This window comes from Camelus dromedarius, chromosome X, assembly GCF_036321535.1.
Source record: "Camelus dromedarius isolate mCamDro1 chromosome X, mCamDro1.pat, whole genome shotgun sequence".
In the NCBI taxonomy this organism is placed as follows: domain Eukaryota; kingdom Metazoa; phylum Chordata; class Mammalia; order Artiodactyla; family Camelidae; genus Camelus; species Camelus dromedarius.
The window spans coordinates 100968874-100975837 of record NC_087472.1 but is presented as its reverse complement, the minus strand read 5'-3'; the positions used below and the strand labels follow the sequence as shown (position 1 = coordinate 100975837).

At 40.4% G+C, this 6964-nt stretch overlaps 1 protein-coding gene across 3 annotated transcripts in view; it reads left to right on the top strand.

The window, feature by feature from the left end:
- Positions 1-380: 380 nt before the first annotated feature.
- Positions 381-6964, top strand: part of CDKL5 (cyclin dependent kinase like 5) — a 162268-nt gene continuing 155684 nt past the window's right edge. For all 3 annotated transcript variants that reach the window (XM_064483357.1, XM_064483358.1, XM_031445801.2), the window contains exon 1: positions 381-459. The gene's annotated coding sequence lies outside the window, so the exon portion shown is untranslated. The remainder of the gene's footprint in view (positions 460-6964) is intronic.

Here is a 6964-nt window from a genome sequence, read left to right as displayed (position 1 = left end):
CAGCTCGCGGCTCGGGCCCCGCCCCTCCCAGCCGCCCAGCCCAGGTTGCTAGGGCCTGGCGGGGCAACCAAACCTGGACCTCGAGGAGGCGCGTCCCGCGCGTACGCGCGCAGGCGAGCTTATACAAGGAACCAGCAGTCTTCTGCTTCGGAGACCAGAGCACGAGCGGCGCGGGCGGGGCGCGCGAGCCCGAGCCCGAGGACGAGCGCTCTCTTCTCATTGGTTCCTATCATAAGTGGGCGTGGCTTAGGGGACCCGGCGGAGTCTGAGGTGCTTCCCTATTGGTCCGAATGGGACGATTGGGGCGGGGCAGTTAGCAAATTAGGCTGCGCGTTCGCCTGTGCGAGAGGGCGGGGTCGAAGGTTTCGATTAGTTGTCGCCGCCGCTGGGGAAGGTAAAGCGGCGACGGCGGCCTCAGGAGCTGTGGGGTCCATGGCTGGAGGTGGGGGACTCGGCGGGGTGAGTAGTCGCGCCGCCACCCGCCGGCCAAGCCTCCTTGTCCTCACATCGACCCCGTGCCCACCCAGCTTCTCCCGATAGAAGGGAACCACCCGGTCCCCCCGGGCAGACGTGAGAAGGGGCGGTGGCGCGGGTCCCCCTAAGAACAGGGCGAAGCGGCGAGGGCACCTCAGTCTGGAGTGGCTCCTCCTCAGCGCCCCATTGCGCCGCTGGAAAGGCTACCTCAGCGAGGGGCTGGGGCAGTATTTTGGGGTGTGAGCAGACGGGAGGGTGTAAGGGAGGGTGGCGGGTCGAGGCTGTCCCGCGAGGCTCCCCTCAGCTGCGGGTCTGCAGCGTCCCCGCCCCGTCGCCCCCGCGGCGCGAGCTCCCCTGGGCTTGCGGCGAGGGAAGCCCCTTCCCGCCGGCGCCGAGGAGGAGCCTGTGCGCCGGAGCACCCCCGCCCGAGTTCCGTGGGAGTACGGGACCCGCCAGGGACTGCGAGCTGCGGCCCCGGCCCTGCTGACCTTGGCTGCCTGCGAGGTTGGGCGAGCGACCCTCTGCTTGCCCCGCGGCTCCTCCAGCCTCCCCCGAACAAGTTTCAGGCATCGTTACGAAGTTCATGACTAGCATAGTGGGGAGAAGCAGAAATTGGCCCCTCCCAGACCTTCATACCCTTTGGACCCTCATAGAAATTAAATACTAGGTTTGGAACCATTTCCCAGAATGAACAGGTACTGCTCTCACTGACACGTTTTGTGCCCACGTTGGGGGAAAAAATAACCTGAACATATTTCAGTGTAAAGACAGATCTTCCTTGAGGGTTTTGTTTTTCTTTTCACTTAAGTGTTAAAGCACAGATGCCTGAAAAAGAAAAGCCTGACCTTAGTATCTCCACGGTGAGATTAGACGGATGCTGTGATATTTAAGTAGTTGCAGATCAATGTTCTGTTAACACGATCTGTTTTAATTGGCTGAAATTTAAGCTGATTTTAGAAAGTATTGCAGACACAAAATAATTTTTCTGTGCATCCGAATTAGGTTTGTTTGGACGTAATGGTTTATGTGGTTAATGTGAAAGATTAAACAAATTTGTCCGGGAGCGTTTGACGGAAACAGGAGATATAAATATGTATAGAATAGAATTATTGTTTTAGGTAACATCTGTTGGAACGTTTCCAGCTTGTTTATTTCCTGATGTAGGGTTACAAAAAAGACATCTTTACTGAGGCTGTTCGGAATTATATGTGAATGATATTTAGATTTTAATTTGTTTTTAATTCCTTTGTTTTAAAATATTCATAAAATGTGAAGAACCTATGTTTACTTGTCTCTGTATGTTTAGTGTTGAAGGGAGGGCTAGTATAATCTTATATTTAACAACCCAATTAGGATCCATTAATAATTTTTTTTTAAAAGTGTGCCTCTTTGAGAACATGATAGTTGAGTACCTTAGCAATCCGTTTAATTTCTTTATTAAAAGTACTATTTTAGATTTGAGCATTTTTGGCGTTGACACTGGAACAGAAGTAAGGAAGCCTGCAGCAGTATTACCAGTTTGACACCACCAGTGGGTGTTTCTGTTGACAAATGCAGAGAAGAGAACATTTGGAAAGGAAATCTTTTTTTTCGGAGGGTGGGGGGTGGGAGAGGGGTGGGGGTGGGGGGAAGGAGCCTGAAGAGAGAAGCTGTAGAAGAACTAAAGCTGCCAGCACAGTGTATGCTGAGCATTTCACAAGTACAAGGAAACCTAATTAGGGAAAAAAAATTCCGTTTGGCTCTTTTAAATAATAGAGCTCCAAAAGAGGCATGCTAAATAAAGTTAATCATTCCAAGAGTGTTAAATAATCTACCATTTCAGAGGGGTTGGAGGGTCTTCAATTGGAGAGAGTATCAAGTCCCTTTGAATTTTCTTGCCTCTTAACCAAATCAATGCAACGATTCATTTGATATATATGTATATACAGAAAACAGTTTACTATTCTAATTTTGCTTATTGAGTGTGTTTCCTATGCCTAATTTTCTTAAAAACAAAATTTGATATATTTAAAAAATAATTATAAATAAGCATTCTTTCTACAGAGAAGACTCCTTTCTTTCCTGCTCACATTTATCATTTATTCATGATTTAGGGGCTTGTGGTAGGGATTTTTGACCCCTTTATCTCAGGTTTTTAAAATTTTTACTTATGCAAGCTCCCTGGGCTAAATCTGCTACTATTTTCATTGTAATTTCCTTGGAGTCATTTGGATCAGAGTGTGGCATCTACAGTGTTCCCTGGGGTTTTAAAAGAAAAGGCTCCCATTGAGGGAAATTGCAGGGCCATCTTGCATAGATGAGTAATAGAAGGTTGACTGATTGCGAATCAGATGTATTCTGTTCCAAATATGCTGCATGGGGCTAAGGCAGTCTCATTTAATGAGAACCAGATTTTACTTGGTATTTTTACTTTGAAGGTGCGGTATTGTTACATTACAAACTGAAACACAGAGGTGGAGAAATTCCTTCAAGTATGCCTTTTCCCCCCAGCCTTACTTCACCACTGTGTCTCAAGAATCTCTGAGAGACTCTTTCAACAATAGTTGCATTGTTGGAAAAGACAGTGGCTTCTGTTGCAGAAATTTAACCTCTCATTATGATTTATGTTTCAATTTACTTTGTGATAGAAAATTCCACTGTATCTGAGAATATTGCTGTAGGAAATTTATAAGGAAGTGAGCAAACAAGCCTTATTTGGTGTGTCAGTTGAAAGTTCACCTTTTCTCCCTTTTTATTTTGATAACTTTGGTGGTTATCTCCTATTTCTTCTAGATATTAGAAGGTATGTTAACATAGTACTTCGCTTTTGACTGTTAGCATGGGGATGTGACTTTTTCGTGTAATAAATTGATGTCAGATAATAACAGAAGGCATTTAAGAACAAACGATTCCACATACATGGAACCAAAATGTGAGGGAAATCCCTTAGATATCCCTTAACTTTGGTAAAAGAATAGCAAAATTTGAAGTATTAGGTCGCTTTTTAAGTTTTAGAAAAGACTTTATTCAGAATTTGATAGTTTTAGATTCTAAAGTTTTATTTTTTGGCAACATCAATTTTCTTGATAGAGGCAGAAGTAGAACCTCAAAGGTTCTTTATCAACTGATAATGGTGTCAGTTGGATCACGTATTTCAACTTAAGAAAATGATGCAATTAAATGACTACACTTAAACTTTCTGTTTGAGAAGATTTTCCAATTTACTTTCAATCTTAAACTTAACATTAGATCTCTTTTATTGACGACGCATCGCTTTATTGTTTGGATTTAAATTCTTGATAGTTTCTAGAATGTTTGCTTTATATAGAACAGTGCTTACATGACTTGATTACTCAAAGATCTGGCCTCATTTCTCATTTGAGTTTATACAGTTACTTAATACCGAGATATGAACTTGGATACAAATCTGTCCGCGGGTATGAAACTTGTGACTGAGGACTTTCCACCTAAAGAGCCTGATAACATTTAGACCATTCAGATCTGGGAATTAACAGAAAATTATTCATTAGGTTAAGAACTTCAGCCAATTCAGGTCTTTGAAATTGATTGTTAGCATTTGAATTAAGCTCTTAGAAACATTTATGTTTGAGATAGTTCTAATTAGAGTCAGGTTTGGGTGTGGTCTCTCTTTTCGGCAGTTTTTTCTATAATAATTAAATTATAATCTTCTATTTATTCAGCCTTACCGAATACCAGGTACTATGGCAAATAATTTATTTGCACGAATATATTGTGTGTGTTCTCACAACATTTCTATGAGGGAGATGTTTTTCTTATTTTCCGTATACACTTGACCATATGGGCTCAGGGAGAGAAAATAATTTACCCAGATTAACCCAGCTAGTCAGCAGCAGAGGCAAAACTTCCATTCAAACCGGTCTGACTTGAACCTGTGCTCTTGAAAACTATGCTTTCTGCTTCTCTTTAGGAGTCTGATTTCCCCAAATGTATTTTGAGCTCCTACTGTACATCCCTCCTGGGATGGCACTAGAGGTATAAATATGCCACCTGGAGTTCAGAGGCAAGGCCTATGACCTTTAGTCACATGGGAGGCTGGATGCAGATCCATCAGCGCTGCTGGATAGGACAACTGCCCGTTCAGACTTTTCTAAGAGGGTCATTAGTTCTGTTTCTTCATAAATGATGGTTGTACAGAATTATTTATACCCAAAATGAGGTAGCTGTTTCTAATGAACCACTTGATATTTCATGTTTCTTCATGTTCCATTTTAACTTTTGACTGACTTTGATTAAATTTGCTACACTAATAAAGGCTATGAAGATATTCCTTGAATTCAGTTTTGTGGTTTAGATGCACTCTTGAAGTAAAATGGCAGCCATTAAAATTTGCCGATGGATTTCTCTTCTTAATTGTAATGACTTCAGTGAAATAAAATTTGGAGGTCTACAGAGATGTTATTGATGCTGCTTAATACTATGTAGAAGTTGGAGTCTGACAAAAATTTTTCTGCTTTAAAGTAGACTTTTCTGTTATTTAAAGCCTCATATAATTATGTGTTTTTTTTTTTTTTAAACAAGACCCATCCTTAAGAGAGAGCTAAACGGTTGCTTAGCCCAAAGGAACCGTCAGGTCCATGTTAGGGAGGAAAAGGACTTAAAATCTTATTCTGTGATTGATGAGAATTACTTTGCCACTTATTAAAGTTAGAAAGGAATGATGAATATTGTAGAACCTCAGGGCTGGAAATTACCTTGGTCAAAGCAGGACAGTTGTTTTACAAAGATGAGACCTATACAGACCTGCTTGTGGATTTCTTTATGGGTTTTCAGTATGCATTTTTAATGATTTTATCGAGGTATACTTTACATACCATAAAATTCACCTGTTTTAAGTGTACTATTCAGTGATCTTTTTTTTTTGGTAGATTTGTGGAGTTTTGTAACCATCACTACAATCCAGTTTTAGAACATTTCCGTCATCACCAAAAGATCCCTCCTGCCAACATGCACTTTTTTACCTTGTTTACTTCCACCTAGATCTTTTATCACCAGACACTGATAAACGAAATCATGTAGATCGTAAAAGATATGTATTCTAAAAATATCGCCTTACATATATTACAACTTCTTAGTACTTTTTGTATTTTCAAAAGTTTTTGCCTAAACATAATATGTAGCAGGATACAAAGGATGCTACTGCAAGTGGTATACATTACCTTGTCTTTGTGGTTTTGATTTGATTCTATTTAATCTTTCTTAAACCAGCAAATAAAATACAATGTTCTTAGTGATATGTTGAAAAATCAGGAATAAGAAATCAAGGTAAAAGTAATAATAATTATTGGGCAAGAAAAAATTCCTTTAGGATTTCAGACCAAGGGCAAAATAATTGGTTTTCTTGATTTTAAGCCAATAACATTGTGCATTTTATTGTTTGAGCTCTAATCCCCCTTGAGAGATCCATGTCTACTGTGCCTGCCAGAGAGTAGGCTTCATTAAATTCAGGCTTTCCAACACGTTGTCTGCTTTCTGCATAGCTTCAGACTGGATTGTTGGGGAATTTAGAAATAGCTTGACCTGCAAGGTATTGTAGCTACTTTTCCCTGCCTGCATCATTTTTAGTTACCCTTAAGGGCAGGTGGAGGAGTAAATCTCCCTTGGGAACAAGATGTACAGGATAGGCTGAGTTCCGCTGTGTTCGGTTCCCAGGTACTCTCTTTGATCTGTTTTCTGCATGTGTAGATGGGCACTGCTGATAGGATGGCTTGAGGATGGTATTTTTTGGGGTACAAATAATAGAGGAATGCAATGGTTTGTTTGGAAGTAAAGTGTTTTGGAAACTAACTTTCATTACTTTTAGGTGAACATTTCTCTATGCAAAGTGACCCTTACAAGTGCCGGGCAGGTGAATCAATACCTCCTTGTGTGGTAGGTTGTGTCTGGGTTTTTAATAACAAACTGAAAGGACACAGCACTGCTCTGATAATAATAGTTTACTGTAAATTCAATCATAACTGGTTTTAAATAGTTTTACTTAAAAAAAAACTGTTTAACAGCTACGACTGTGTGATTCTGTTGTTACTTTGCATCTTTTGTAAGAGAAAGACCTAACACCAAATAGTAACATGAAGTGCTTTCTGACTTTTTTGATTTAAACGGAAATAGTGATTTTGAAAGTAACAACTTTGGTTTCTGGAAGTTAGTTAACAAAATATATGGATGAATACATTATAGTTTATTTCTAAGACTACTTTAAGTTATTTTAAGTAAGTTGCAATTTTTCTTAGTTTTAGATTTTGTATTATGCCTAAAGATTAGGTTCTTGGCAGTGTAAGATTCTGTTACAATAATCAGATTAAGCACACACTCATGCAAGGAAAATATGGCAGATTAAAAAAATGGTGTTAAGTAATAGTTGAAGAACAACTTACTGACTTGGATTTGCTCAATTACCCTGATATTGACTAAGAGTAGAAACTAGTTCACTGATAAATAGAGAGTACAAAAGCTGGTTTAAGTGTGACGTATT